This window comes from Rhinatrema bivittatum, chromosome 9 (assembly GCF_901001135.1).
Source record: "Rhinatrema bivittatum chromosome 9, aRhiBiv1.1, whole genome shotgun sequence".
Lineage (NCBI taxonomy): Eukaryota > Metazoa > Chordata > Amphibia > Gymnophiona > Rhinatrematidae > Rhinatrema > Rhinatrema bivittatum.
The window spans coordinates 173,864,604-173,881,103 of NC_042623.1; the positions used below are offsets into that span (position 1 = coordinate 173,864,604).

General features: G+C 42.5%; 1 protein-coding gene across 11 annotated transcripts in view; it reads left to right on the top strand.

Annotated features, from left to right (window-relative positions):
* The window catches only part of VEPH1 (ventricular zone expressed PH domain containing 1), a 371,196-nt gene that overhangs the window by 213,383 nt on the left and 141,313 nt on the right, over positions 1–16,500 (top strand). The window lies entirely within an intron of this gene.

Genomic DNA, 16,500 nt, shown 5'->3' on the forward strand with positions numbered 1-16,500 from the left:
TGCTGGTTATGAGTGTAAGAGATTGGTTTGCCAAGGTTTTATCAGTAGAGTATAACGATGATACTGTAATAGGAATAACTATCAAATCTCTGCCTGATATATCATAAAATCATATTCTTTGGGATCCTGCCAGGCATTTGTGACCTGGATTGTCCACTGTTGGAGATAGGCTGCTGGGTTTGATGGACCCTTGGTTTGACCGAGCATGGCAATTCTTATATTTCTATCCCCCATGCTCGTTCACTTTAGCCTGTCATCACTATAAAAGGTTTACATTTTATCTTGCGACATAGAATCACCCTTGCAAATATCAGAATTACAGAAATGCAATATAACGGAGACGTTTCAAGTAACTTAACCACTCCCATCCCACCCCATGCAATGCGCTATCACTTTGTTACCAGTGAGTATAACTTGTTATATCCAATGAAAAACTCTTTGGAGACTGCAGCTACTGACTACGCAATACTTGTGCTGCAAAATTCATCCAAAGCCTGAAGGCTTTTGATTCACCAAAATTCTTAGTGACTTCTGGAGGACAGATTATGGAAACTTCCCATGCAGGGGAGATATGGCAATGGCAAAAAAAATTATATATTCATTACAGCCAGATTAAAGAGCAGATAGGAGGAGGAGCCACCATAGATGCTCCATCAATGTCCTCTAGAAGAGAGAACTGAAAAGAGATACTCTAAAGGTTTTTAAAATTAAGAGTGGGGTGGAACATGTTAATAGGGAACAGTTATTTACCCTTTCAAATTGTACTAGGATTATGGGACACACCAAGAAACTGGTAGTAGGTTTAAAACCAATTAAAGTATTTTTTCATGAAAAGCTATGGAATTTGTTGCTGAAGGATGTGGCCAAGGCTATTAATATACAGTAAGTGGGTTTCTGTTTGACAGGTCCATTAACAATTACTAGATAGGTAGACTTGGGATCACCACTTCTTTTGTCGGAGAAGGAGCAACAGGGATTGGACCTCATCATTAGAAATCTGCTTAATACTTCCAAGTGACCTGGATTGGCCACTATGGGAAACCGAACAAGGCCGCCCTTATGTTCTTATGTTAGGCCCACTCACGGACATGCTCAGAATGATTGATTCCCAAGGCTACTGAATGAAAACAGAGGTCAGTTTTCAAAACCGACTAGGACTGAGTCCCTAAATTGAGATGCTTATTTTCACTGGGAGATTCATATTGAAAAACCAGGTGAGTGGGTAAGTTGTCCGGATTACTTTATCTGGATATCCAGTAAGTGTTCTGCTAAATATACGGATAACTTTAGTCAGTTGTTTGTGTGGACTGACTCATCAGCACAGATTTAGTTGACTAGCAGTCAATATGATGCTATATGGCCCACCTAAGCCTCGTTTCCAGCCCTGCCCCATTGCCTGGAAAAAGGGGGGATACTTTTGAAACTTGAGCAGCTAATTCTAGGCTTTCAGTTTTTTCCCCTAAATGTAGGTGCTTAGGTTAGTAGTGCTAGAAATAAGCGCTGAGTGCCCAACTTAAGTTCCCTACCCTGGTCCCATCCTTGGACCTGCCTACTTTTTAGGGAACTAAATTTAGGAGCTCAGCAGGTCTAGATCCCTAAGTCCTAAATTTAGGTACCTAGATCTTTTGAATATTGATCCCTTAGCAGTGATTTTCAGCATCAGGCACCTAAATTTAGAGACACGAATTGAAGGCTTAAAATTTTGGTGCCTCATTTTTGAGCGCCTAAGTTCAGGCAAATTTTCATCTCCATCTTTGGTTACATGCGATCCATAGCAGGTAAAGATTTAGGCTTACTGTTAGGTCAATGGAGGTGTTAGATTATTGATAAGAGCCAGTAAATTTCTAAATTAAGTATGTATTGAGGGTGTTTTCATGTATACTGCTTGCTTTTTATCTTTTCTTTATAGTGCCCTTATCAATTAGCCCTTGAGAGATGCCCAAATAGTTTTTATGATTCTGAAAACAAATGTCAAAGATGTTGTTTTTTCCAGTTGCATTGCTCTAATTGTTTCTATTCCTTTTCAAGTGTGCAGACATATTACAGACTTGATTTCAGTCCGGATGAGCATTTGTAGGGTTTTTACAGTTTTTCTGACTTCACAATTGTTGTATCTCTGCCATTCCTCGGGTCTCCCATTTATCTTTGTATTTCTTCTCATTGACTCATCTTCCTATATCCATCTTCCCCATTTCCCCATGAAGTCGTTAGCCACATAGCTCAATATAAGCAAAGAATACTGATCCTGTAAGAGGGCCACTGAAGAGTCACAGGAGCTGTCAAACCAAGAGTAGTAACATAGTAAATGATGGCAGAAAAAAGACCAAATTGGCCCTTCAGTTTTCCCAGTTGTTGAGTTAAATGAGCTTATAAATACCCAACTCTCCCCTCCATTTTGTCTTTTACCTGATCTCTCAACCCTTTTCTCACCACCACCTTCCATATCTGTTACGATTCATGGCTCATGGGGGCGTCTTGTGAGCCATCTCACTCATCCTAGAGTTGCCAGCTCTGCCTCACAGCCTGCATGCCACCTACCCTTGACCTCGGTGGGGGAAGGCCAGGGATGCTGCTGGGATCAACAAAGCCACCTTGCCGCCAGCGCCTTCCTGCTTCTTCCGGGTCCATAGGAACATGAGCGCGCCGCTCAGTATTTGAAGGACCAGTGGTGGTGAAAATCCCATGGCCCCCGGTGATGATGTCAGAGGGCTTCCTATATTTGACGGCCTGCACTCCCAGACTCTGCCTCAGTAACGGGTCTCCTATTGTCTAGTAGTGCTCCTGCATTCCTGATTGTCCTGAGTTCCTGTGCCTTTTCTTCTCCAGCTTTGTCCAGCCTTTCTCGTCCGGCCTTGCCTTATCCTGTCCGTCTCGGTCAGTGTCTTCTGTGTATCTTTGTCCATCCTTGGCCTGACTTCCGGATTCTGACCTCTTGCCTGCCACTTGACCAGGTTTATCTACTGCCTGAACCTGACCTCTTGTTTGGATCTGACTGTTTGCCTTTGCCTGGCCCGACCCTTGGCCTGTCTCCAGCTTGCTTCCTGTCCTAACCCCGACCTTCCCTTGGACTCTTGCTGTCTCCTCATCCCTAGGGACCCGCACTGCCAGAATCCAAGGCAGCTATTATAGATGAAACTCCAGACTATCTTGCTACAGGGTGCATTTGCCAGCTGCTGGCATAGGCCTCAGGTTCACCTACAAGACTGCATCAACTATGCTGCAGTACAAAGGGCTCACTTTAATGCCGCTCATTACAATATCTGTCCCAAGCATGCCCAGAATTTGTTAAAGTACTGGCCTTTATCACCTCCACTGGTAGGCCACTTTAGGTCTTGTTATCTTCCTCTATGATTCTTACAAGATAAACTGTAAATCCAGCTTTGACATCCCCCTTCCAGGTTTTCTAATCTACATAGCCACAAAAACTAGTGAAGCCATTGTCCAAAATAACTGGCCTCCCCATTCTCATTGAATTTTGGGTGTTAACCATGGTCATGCCATGCAGGTTACCACAATGCCTTCTTGAAAGCCTAGTCTAGCCCTGGCCCAGCTGTTAAGGTCATAACTGCCACTCCTTGCAGGCTACACCTATGCTTTCTTGGAAGCCCGATGTGGTCATAACACTGCTGTTAGGGTCTTAACTGCCACTCCATGCAGGTTAAACCTAGGCTACCCCCACGACTTGTGATGCCACAGGGTCATGCTTCCATTATCCCTTCACTTTTAGTAAATAAGAATACTCTGTTTATCCCATAACTTTTTTTTTTACACCCATCAGTTTCTTCCTGCTTCTTTGTACTTCTAGCTCAATTGGTACCAAGTCTGGGTTCTGGCTCCGTGAACCTTCATTCACACCTACCTGCAATTTTTTTCCCCCGTTTTACATTCCCACCCCTGATGTACCGAGTCTATTCACTGGGCCAAGAGTCACGATTTGGAGCTCCTGCCAGAACTCTGTAATCATAGATGCTGAATCTGGCCACTAGGATGTCCATATTCAAAGAGATTTGTCCGGCTAAGTTTAGGACTTAGCCAGACAAACCCAGTGTTTTCAATGTCTTAACCCTATCAGCATATTTATCTAATTATTTTTGGGATATATAATTTTTATATTCTGCTTTGGGGCATCTCAAAGAGATTACATTCAGGTACTGTAGTATTTCTCTGTCCCCGGAGGGCTTGTATTAGATGCAATGGAGGATAAAGTAACTTGCACAAGATCACAAGGAACAGCAGTGGGATTTGAATGCTGGTCTCCTTGGTTCAAAGCCCACTGCTCTAACCTCCATATATATTTTTTGGCTAGGTAAGTCATTACCTGACTAAAACCTGGATAAAAGAGACAACACAGAGGTGTTCCAGGGGGCGGGACTTAAATATAACCAGGTAAGACTAGTTTTACATAGCTATGTTTAGCTGAATAAGTCTGGTTGTGGTGGAGAGCAGGTCTAAAATTAAGCTGGGTAAACTCAGCCGGTTAACGTTAAGCCTAACTGGGAATATTCAGTGGGTTATGTTTTCCACTGAATATTCTGGCTAAAGTTGCCTACGCAAGTTTACCTGGGTAACTTGCCGCTGCCTACCTCACTCTATATGGACTGCCAGGCCATTAAGCAGTGAACACAATTCTATCCCTGCCTAGGGGAGCTTTGAACATTGTCTTTGCAGGATCCCCTGCTGCAACTGAGCTGGGGAGGACAGACCTGATTGGGGACCTTCTGCATGGAAGGCTTAGCACAGCCACTGAGCCACTGGGCTGGCTCTAGCCCATAACCATTTGAAGTCCATTATTTTAGCTTCCACCACTGATTCCATATATCCACTGCCCTTTCTGTGGAAATATATTTCCTATAGTCCTATAACAGGACTATAAAATCCCCAGTGTAAGAAAAAAAATCACCACAAAAAAGTGGGTTACACAAATTTAAAACCTTAAACTACAACAAAATAGCCTTGAAGATCAGCATTGTATACAGTGCATTTGGCTGAACAATGCTACATTTAAGGTTGAGAAATGAGTATAATCATACACCAGTCCAGAACTTTTTTTTTTTCCTTTATCTTTTTTCTTAGGATAATGTCAAAACCAACTTTGCGAAATAAAATACAACTGTGATACCGTTTAACCCAAAAGGCTCAGATGGTTGCAAAGTACTGGTCCTAAAAAAAAAACAAACTTCAAATACTTATCTTGCTCACAAATGTTCAGGCAAGGGCTGTTGCATAGATGACAACCATTTCCCCCCCCCCCCACCCCCCCACCTTGACATGTGCACCACTTGCGTCTGGGGCTCTTCATGTAACTTCTGAGACAACTGAAGCTAGCAATGCGTTGACGCAGCAGCATGGGACCCTCTGTGGAAAAAAAAAATCCAGTCGTGTCTAGAATCTTGCCTCTAGTCAGGGAGGCACTTTCACTGGGCTAGCTAGATAAGTCGCTTTCAATTTCGGGCATGGAATTTTCGCTTTAATTATGATGAGGCGCTGACTGACGTTGCAGTTACAGTCGTAGCAGGATCGCAGAATTCACCATGAAAAGAAAACTTTCCACATGTTCTCAATTTAGTTTTATTTTACAAAATCAGCATTGTGCAGCAAAAACCTCCTCTTCCCCCCCCCCCCCCCCCCCCCCCAAACATTTCAACAGTTCAGGTGCCAGACCCCAACTGGGCTTTGCTTCAAGACCACAGGACATCTGAGGAGAGATGATGTTCTCTCTGTTTTAGTGTATGCAACAGGTTTTATCTATTTAAGTATTTAAATGTATCAAAAATGGCCCATAGCAACATTCAAACTGTATAAGTACGGTAAAAATCCTATATAATCAAATACATATAACATGTTTCTACGGTTTGATGTTGTATAGATAGCAATGAACAAATTTTTAATCCCTTTGTGTAAAGTTGATGAAATGTGCTTGATACAATCAGAACCTCACTTTTCGTTTTGCTATATTTGGTGAAATTAAACCTTCCGTGTCTTTTTTTTTTTTTTTTCCCCCAAGCTTGGCAGCATTTCAGTTTCATTCTCCCTGTTGCTATTTCCTGGAAATTCCTAGAGTTAGGGCACATCTGTACTGCAGAGTCAAAGATTTATGTGACTCATTCCAGATGCAACTGGGGAACTGCACTTCCACAGGGGACTACTGGCTAATACTTCTGATATTGCACAAATTACTCAAGCCTCATTTGATTAACAACATTTCTGTGAGTCCCAGTGGGATAATGTCTTTCAATCTAAAGGAGTTTAGTTGGAATCTTATAGTTACTTTAATTTGCTATTTGGCGAAATAGAAATGTATTGCATTGTGCTGTTAGTTGCCAGTAAGCAGAAATACAAATTGTGCTACCTAAAAGTACAGCACTGCATGTCGAGCCAGATATACTAAAGGGATTTCCCCATTTTGTGTTTACAGGAAAAAAGTTTAGCATCAGACCCTAAATACGTACATGCATGCTGTGAACTTCATACCGTTGGGGAAAAAAATGTTTGAACAATTTGGTTGTGTCATTTCACTTCTTCAGCGACAATTTGAACGTGTTCCTACAGAAAAAACACATGCATTTATTATTTGGATTTCTTACCTGCCTTTTAGAATGTGAAATTCACCCAGAGTGAGATACAATATATTAGAATAGCAGCAAACAATTAGATATCATGAGCAACTTGACAATATAAAGGTGCACCTGAGGCAGAGGCCCAGCCAAACAGAGCTGCCCAACACCACAGCAGCACGGTGATGACCTGCCCGCAGGCAAATGAGCAGACCAGCGGCACAATATTGACCTGCCCTTAGGGATCCCACCCCCTACGGACACATAAGCAGACCCACGGCAGCACAGCGATAATGTGTCAGCAGGGATCAACCCCCCCCCGGCTGTGGGCACATGAGCAGAAACGCCACGGCGCATTGACAACTTGCCCACGAGGATTCCACCCTCGTGGGCTGAAGAGAACGATGACGGCCTAGCGAACAACGGCCCACAAGCATATCATTTCCAGTGGGCTGAAGATAACCACAGCAAGTGAGGGAGGCAGGCTGTGAAAGGTAAGGGAGGAGGAGGGAGCATGTCTTACTCCCTCATCTCTTCTCCCGTCTCTTACCTTTCCATCTGCCTCACTCGCTCAGCTTCCCTTCCCTCCCCTTCTTTCTTACTGAAAAAGGAGGGGAGGAAAAGGGAACTGAGCAAAATAAGTGGAAGGGAAGATAAGGGAGAGGGTTGTGATTGAGGGGAGGGGTGAGTGAGAGGGAATGGAAGAAAAGTGACTAAGGAGGGAGTGGGTGAGAGGGAAGGGAAGGAGTGACAGGGAAAGTGGTAAGAGGGAAGAAAAAGGAAGTGTGAGAAAAAAGGGGTGAAGGGGATTAGTGAGAGGGAAGGAAAGGAAATGGAGGAGGAGTGAGAGAAGAAGGTAAGAAGGAAGGGAAGGAATTAAACGATGGGAGGGGTGAATGAGAGGGAAAGGGGTGAGTGAGTGAAAGGGAGGGAAAGGGGATGGATGAGTGAGGGGGAGAGAAGGGGAAAGAAAGGGGTGAGAGAGGGAAGGGAAAGAATGAAGGAGAAGGGCGTGAGGGAAAGGGAAGGGGGTAAGTGAGAGAATGACTGACTGTGAGAGTCATTTCTCGTATGTGTGTGTATGTATGAGAGTGTAGGTGGGTGTCTGTGAGAAAGCATGGGTGGCCTTTGTTTGCATGTTGGAGCCTGAGAGCAAGAACCTGTGTGTGTGTGTGTGTGTGTGCAAGGAAAAGTATGTGAGAGTGAGATCCTGTGTGTATGTGTTTGTGTGTGTGTGAGAGAGAGAGAGAGAGAAAGAGATGTTAGATTCCATATTAGGAGTTACCACTCATGAAAAGGACATAAGAACATGACATACTGGGTCAGACCAAGGTTCCATCAAGGCCAGCATCATGTTTCCAACAGTGGCCAATCCAGGCCATAAGAACCTGGCAAGTACCAAAAACTAATTCTATCCCATGCTACTGATGCCCATAATAGCAATGGTTATTTTGTAAATCAACTTGATTAATAGCAGGTAATGGACTTCTCCAACAACTTATCCAATCCTTTTTTGAACCCAGCTACCCTAACTGCACTAGCCACATCCCCTGGCAACAAATTCCAGAGCTTAATTGTGCGTTAAGTGAAAAAGAACTTTCTTTGATTAGTTTTAAATGTGCCACATGCTAACTTCAAGGAGTGCCCCTTAGTCCTTCTGTTATCCAAAAGAGTAAATAACCGATTCACATTTACCCATTCTAGACCGCTCATGATTTTAAACACCTCTATCATATCCCCCCTCAGCCGTCTCTTCTCCAAGCTGAACAGTCCTAACTTCTTTAGTCTTTCCTCATAGGGGAGCTGTTCCATTCCCTTTATCATCTTGGTCGCCCTTCTCTGTACGTTCTCCATCGCAACTATATCTTTTTTGAGATGCGGCGACCAGAATTGTACACAGTATTCAAGGTGCGGTCTCACCATGGAGCGATACAGAGGCATTGACATTTTCCATTTTATTCACCATTCCCTTCCTAATAATTCCTAACATTCTGTTTGTTTTGACTGCCGCAGCACTCTGAACTGACTATTTCAATGTGTTATCCACTATGATGCCTAGATCTCTTTCCTGGGTGGTAGCTCCTAATATGGGACCTAACATTGTGTAACTATAGCATGGGTTATTTTTCCCTATATGCATCACCTTGCACTTATCCACATTAAATTTCATCTGCCATTTGGATGCCCAATTTTCCAGTCTCACCAGGTCCTCCTGCAATTTATCACAATCCGCTTGTGATTTAACTACTCTGAATAATTTTGGATCATCTGCAAATTTGATTACCTTGCTCATCGTATTCCTTTCCAGATCATTTATAAATATATTGAAAAGTACGGGTCCCAGTACAGATCCCCGAGGCACTCCACTGCCCACCCTCCTCTACTGAGAAAATTGTCCATTTAAACCTACTCTCTGTTTCCTGTCTTTTAACCAGTTTGTAATCCACGAAAGGACATCGCCACCTATCCCATAACTTTTTACTTTTCCTAGAAGCCTTTCATAAGGAAATTTGTCAAATGCCTTTGCATCATAGTGCAAAATACTTTGAAATGCTCTGTTCAATGTGTGTGGCTTTGGTCAAAAAAGCAAACAGAATTATTAGGAGAGTGGAAACTGTGAGAAAAAAGAGAACATTTGAGAGCGAGAGTCTGTGTGTGTTTATGTAAGGGAGGAAGGGAAGAATATAGGAGGAGAGAGAGGAAAGAGAAGAGTGACCCTGGAGAAAGAATTAGGAAAAGACTGACAAGGGGAAAATGGGAAAAAGAGACCAGGACTAACCAATTAGAAAAATCAAAAAAATCAGACAAAGGTAAAAAAAAAAAAAAAAGATTTTTTAGCAATTGGAATATGCCATTTTTGGGACTGTGCATTTCTTATGTATTTGTATTCTGCTGTTTCTTTAGAGTTCCACTGTTCAGAGTCTGGTTTCTCAGGCTTTCTGTTTTGATTTTGTCTGCATGTTTTGGTTTCTAGTTTGCAGTCTCTTATTTCTCTATTAGATAAGGGTCAGTCTGTGTTCAGCTAGTGCGTATTTTCTCTGTAGGGATTTGTACCAGTCCAGCGTATTCGCTTTGTCCAGTAGGTGATGTATTAGTGTTCTGGGGCCTAGTATAATATTTGTACTGCTGCCTTTTATAAATAAGAGTTCTGTTTGATTCCTGAGCGTTAGTGCTGTGATTGTATGGAATGGCAAGGTTCTAGGTGTCTCTTGTATTTATTTATTTTTTGTGGGGGTTTGTTACTTCACAAAGGGGCTGATTTTAAAAGCCCTACGTGCGCCGAACCTATTTTGCTTAGGCCCGGCGACGCACGCAAAGCCCTGGGATGCGCGTATGTCCCGGGGCTTGAAAAAAGGGGTGAGGCCGGGGCATGGCCAGAGGCCTCAGTAGGGCCGTTAGGCCGGGGGATCGCACACCGGCACCTGGCCGGTGCACGCAAGTTATGCTTGCCAGAGGCAGGTATAACTTACAAAATAAAGGTAGGAGGGCGGGTTAGATAGGGGGTGGGGGGGACGGAAGGAAAGTTCCCTCCGAGGCCGCTCCGATTTCGAAGGGAACGGGGAAAGCCATCAGGGCTCCCCTAGGGCTCGGCGCGCACAAGGTACACTAGTGTGCACCCCCTTGCGCGCGCCGACCCCGGATTTTATAACATACGCGTGGCTGCATGCGCATGTTATAAAATTGGGTGTACATTTGAGTGCACCAGGTTGCGCACACAAATGTACGCCTGTGCGTACCTCTTAAAATCCGGCCCAAAGTATTTAGCCATGGAAGGATTTTGATCTGTTGAAGTGATACCAGAATTTGAATTTGTTTTTCTTTTGCATGTTGGGTTGGAATGTGATTTGTCCTAGTTCTGCTCTGCACTTGTTCTTATGATTATTGCTATTTTATTGTAGTTATGATGATCTCTGCCTTTCTAGAAAGAGGATTCATGACAGAATACATTGATATTTGTTTTACGCTTGTACAGTGCTTGCAGTAATCTAATCATGTGGTTACAGTGGCATGGACAACTGAGTAGGTTTGTCTTCTCAATGAGTGAACGCAGTCTTCATTAAGTTACGTAATTGAAAGCGACAGCTCTTTACTGTTGCCTGGATTTGTGGGAGCATGGCGATTTCCAAGTCTATTGGGATTCCAAGGCTTTTAACCTCTGTTTTTAGTGGGAGCTCATAAATTCGAATTAGGATTCTCAGATTGGGGTCTTGTCTGTGCATATTTTGTGTCCAGAGAATTTCTATTTTGTTGAGATTCAGATGGAGTTTATTATTTTTGGTCCATTCTTGGATGGCAGTAAGATATGTGTTTAGCTTATTTATAGTTTGTGGGTCAAGGACCATTTGTAGCATGAGCTGAACATAAGAAGATGCCGTACTGGGTCAGACCAAGGGTCCATCAAGCCCAGCATCCTGTTTCCAACAGTGGCCAAACCAGATCATAAAAACCTGGCAAGTACCCAAAAACTAAGTCTATTCCATGTTACTGTTGCTAGTAATAGCAGTGGCTATTTTCTAAATTTCGTTCCATGTAATGCTCTTAGGCAAGTTTAATTGTTTCACTGTAAACCGGTTTGATTTGCATCCAATGCAAGAAGATCGGTATATAAAAAACCAAAAATAAATAATAAATAAATAAATAAACTTAATTAATAGCATATTAATACATAGATGTAGGCTTTTATATCAAAGGTTCGGATCAGCTGTGCCAGTGGTCTGAGGTATATGTTGAAGAGTACTGGTGATTGTACAATTCAAAATCCAGAGTTTGAACATGGTATATCAGTGAAATATACAGATTGTTGCCTGAATTGAACCAGGCTAGGACCTTGCCACTTAGGCCGACCTCTGCAAGTCGTGAAAGTATGATGTCCAAGGTTGGTAAGAAATCCAATAGTACTAGAATCACTGCTAGTGAACCAACTAACAAAGCCACTAGCACAATATCCTGCAAGTCTTCATGATAGTTTCATTCAACTGTAAATCCATTTTATGTTTTCTCTTTTGTGGCAATATTTAGTCATATTGGAATGCACCCCTTAGTTTAAATGTTTTACTAAGTCAGATTGACAAACCTAAGTCCTGGTAAGTTTAATCTTTTAATGATAGAAATATACCATAGGTACCAAGAGCCAAGCCACATAAAGAAACATGAGAACCTGGTTTGAAATAAATAGTACCAAAAAAATCCTATGTCACCCACACTAAAGAGCAGACTATTCCAGTGGAAAAAAATCCCAAATAGAAATGAATAAAAAAAACATCACATGGCATAGCAGTGAAGAAACAAAGAACCACACACATAAAGCCAGAGTCACACAGGCACCATCTGGTGCTCAAGAGGTTCTGGGCCTCATCTCATGTCCCAAGGGGAAAACACTGCAATGTGTTATGAAACAGGAGATTATCAAACTCAACAAATAACTAGTTATCAGAACTTGTATGGATCAGGTTATCTGTATGAAGGGTATTTTAGTACAATAAACAACTCTAGTTCAAACACAAATGTTCTCATAATCTGGGGTCCATGAACACTTCATATCTGCTATGTTTAACATCATGGGAGAGTCAAATGGATAGGAGCGGCCACATCAAACATAACATTTGTTTGTTATTAGCAAAATCTATGTATTCTTAAAAAAAAAAAAAAAAAAAAAGTCATGACTTTTAAATCACCAATCAACAAGTAACAGCCCTGGGTGTTCTGAATGGAAACCACTCAAAGCAATTTTTTAAAGCCTCTATGAGCAGTCCTCCGTCATTCACCATTGAGTCAAGTATCCCATGATGGCACATAATTCAATCAAAAGACAGTCGTGCTAAGGACAAGCCAGTTCCATTCATCAGAGCACAGGCATTCATAGCTCACAGTCAGATGTGTTTCAAGAGCAGCCAGGCAGGCCCAGCCTACGGTGGTAACAGTGCCTCGTTACCATTCAGAAATATCATGCTATGCAGGAGTCCACTAGCAAATACATTTCCACGGTACAAGACATCAACTTCTTCAACATTAATATTCATTCTCAGGACATTTTTAAACATATGGGCTGAAATCCTTTTCATTGTTCAACCCTACAGGCATTAGAGTATTTAATTTATCAATCCATTGTGTTTCACACTGTCTCAGTCTCCAGTCTATCACCAAACCTCAAAGTTATTTATTTATTTTATATTTTTATATTCCACTTTTTTGGCACTTCAAAGTGGACTATATTCAGGTACTGTATGCTTCATGAGTACCAGATATGCCAGTGTATGTCTGGCTCTAAATGTGAAGTTCTTCATTCAGTCACTGCTATATTTTCTGATCATTTCTGGGGGGGGGGGGAGGATCTGTCAGACCTGTCTGCACTGGGACTTTTTAAATTAATTTATTTCAAAACCACAGCATGTAATTATTCCCAGCATTTATTTTTAAAAAAACAAGTGCACAATTCAGACCCTTAAATAGATCAGCACAATTGTCTTTGTTTCGCAAAATTCAGAGGTGTGCAGACCATTATTCTCATGGGACATTCAAATATTCCCTAAACCAGTCTGGATATCTTGTATGTAATATGAGAAAAAAATTGATGCAGCTCAATAATTTTGGAGATTTGAGACCTACATGATCACTAGATGACACACCTGTAGGAAACGGTGCCCCCTTAAATTTTGAGAAGAATGCAGAATTCCAACAAAATAAAGGTTTATTTCATATATTTAAAATGGCAGGTGAGGGTTAAAAAGAATGCCAAGGTTGTGGACGAAGGTGTGAATGCAAGCTTGTCATGAAGAAGGAAGTGTGAATAAATTAAAATGTATTTAAAGAAACTTCTTTTCAATCATTTCTGGTGTAAAAATGTGTAGCGAAAGTAAATTGAATTTGGATGAAAGCAGATTTTAAAAAAAAAATGAAATCAATATGTACAAACAGGGCAATGAGGAACGAATTGCCGGAGAAATTGGTAAATACCGTTGGGTATTGTCAATATACGAAGTGGTGCGGTTAAAGCCATTTTGAAGCAATCGGGGAAGGTAGCGGAGAATAATATTTGGCAATTGGCTTTCTCGGTTGCAGGTCCATCTATTTGGAATTCCTTACCATTTTCTCTTCATCAAATTTCAAACTCGCAACAATTCAAGATATCATTAAAAATGTACCTATTTCAATTAGCTTTTGAGACTTTTGCATCAGAACACACCTAATCACCCTCGACTATCATCCTCCCCCATTCTCCAGCTACTTCTTTTAACAATATTTATGGTTTGGTACTCTGAATACTAAGACTGGATATTAATTTTAGTTTTCATTAGTTTTGTCCTTCCATTGTTGTTTTTGTTATTTAGGTTTTATACTATACTGCTCTGGTTTTTTGTATTTTATTATGTATGTACTGTATATAAACTGTTTTTATTTATTTTTTATATTGTAAAAGCATATATAAACATTTTAAAATAAATGAATACATTAAAATGAACCATACAAAAGAAGATAAAGAAACACACAGACAGAGAAGGGATTTTGGAATCAAGGGTTTCATTAGGAATGATCAGTTCTAGTCTATGTATCTTGAATTTCTGAAAGCTTCTAGGATCTGAGTGATTATTACATGAGGAAAATAGCCGTTGCCCTTCAGATTCAGATATGGGAAACTCTTTTGTACCGAAGAACCTCAGAAGGGAACTAATACACTGGGCTCATGATTCCAAGCTGGCTGGCCATCCTGGTCAACACCATGCCCTGCTGAAATTACAGAAGTATTGGTGGCCTACTATCAAGGGAGGACACGTACTCCTATGTAGCATCATGCTCCAACTGTGCCAAACATAAGCCTACTTCTGGTCAGCCTTGGGGATTGTTGCAACCGCTGCCAGTTCCAGAGGAGCCATGGACTCATATCGCTGCAGACTTTGTGGTTGATCTGCCACCTTCTGGAGGAATGAATACTATCTGGGTGACGGTTGACCGTTTCAGTAAGATGGCCCATTTCGTGGCACTGCCTGGCTTATCCTCAGCCGTAGAGCTTGCTAAGCTCTTCATAGTCCACATCTTTCGCCTACATGGCCTACCGAAGCACATAGTCTCGTATAGAGGATCACATTTCACGGCAAAATTCTGAAAGGCTTTGTGCAAGCTATTTGACATCTCTCTGAATTATACATCTGCCTATCATCCCCAATCAAATGGCCAAACTGAGAGGATGAATAGGACCCTAAAACAGTTCATTCGTGCCTATGTGAGTTGCCGTCAGAATAACTGGGCCGAACTGTTGCCATGGGCAAAATTCGCCATTAACTCACATCCAGCGTCATCCACTGGATCAACACCATTTGAAGTGGTTTATGGACATCTACCTTCACCACCACTTCCACTGACTCTCTCAGTGTCGTCCCCAGCAGCTCAATCCACTGCTGATGATATCCATCAATTATGGATTCAGACTAAAGACATGCTAACTAAAGCGAGTGAACGAGCAAAGAAATCATACGACGCTCATCATTCTAAAGCGCCTGTATTTCTACCTGGTGACAAAGTCTGGCTGTCAACTAAGCACTTGAGATTAAACGTACCTTCTACTCGATTTGCTGCACGCTACGTTGGACCGTTTCCAATTCTCCGATGTCTTGGCAAAATTACATACAGTCTGAAGCTACCGCCTGGATTGAAAATCCACATTGCATTCCATGTTTCATTTTTGAAACCTCTCATTCTCAGTAAGTTCTTACCCAAGTCTCTAGAACCAACTTCTATTACCACAGAAGAACTTGAATACAAGGTTGAAGCTATTCTGGATGTAAGAAGACGTGGCAAAACTTGGGAATACCTTCTATCTTGGGAAGGTTACGGCCCCGAAGAAAATTCTTGGGAGCCGATGGCAAATATCCTGGACAAAGAGATGCTCCTCCAATTTCATCGGATGTATCCACACAAACCTAAACCTGGTAAAAAGGCTGGAGGCCGTCCTTTGAAGGGGGGTACTGTTGCGTCCGTCGGTCTTCGACGGCTTCGCCCTGCCTACCTCTCTCTACTTGCAGCTCCTCCTGCTCACCTTGGACTGATGGCCGCCACGGTGTCTGTTTGCCGACCTCTCCGGTGTCCCTGGACTGGCTTTGGTGCTGTTTCCCACCATGCTCCTTCAAGGTACCTCTAGGGCGCGCACGCGCTTGCCACCCTCATCTTTATTTCCAGGTTGGCGCGAACCTCAGGGGTGTCCCCCTGTTCTGACGTCACGACTCCAGGATATATCTGCCTACTTCATTTACTAGCTCGTCAAGTTAGCAACCGGAACTATACGGATGGGATTCACTCTCCGTTCCTAAGCTACTCTGCCACTCCAGCTCTACTGGAACTCTTACTACCCTTCAGGGTCACTAATGGGGTACCCGCTCCTCGGGGGCCTCTCTGCTTCTTTCAGGTGCTATCAGGAAACCGGTACTCGCTCCTCTAGAGGCCCGTGTTCCCTGTGTCGCTGCCTGCACTTCTACCTTATACTTGGAAGAACTAACTACAGTCATCATCTGTGAGTACAAGAAACATCTCTCTCTACAGTACCGCTTAGCCGGAATCAGGTACTCGCTCCTCGAAGGCCTGCCCTCTGCTCCTGTGCCAGACCTCTCGTCTAGTGGAATTTCTGCTACTGCTAGTGAGTACAACGCTACCGAGTCTCTCTGCTCTAAGGGATCAGGTACTCGTTCCTCGAGGGCCTGCTCTCCCTGTCTTGGAGCTCTCCTAGTCTACTTGGGACTCTGAATGCTAATTCTATTGTGTGCTCATAACTCTCTTTCCACTACAGCACTGCTTACAGAGGAACCGTTCCAGCGTTCTGTGAGAGACACACCCTGCCGGGCTATACAACTACTACTCACTACTGCCACCTTTAGTGGTTCCAAAAACTGTTTAATAAAAGATTCAAATCTGTTTGTCTGTCCGGAGTTTAGCCTGACACTGTGGTCCCTCACAGGAC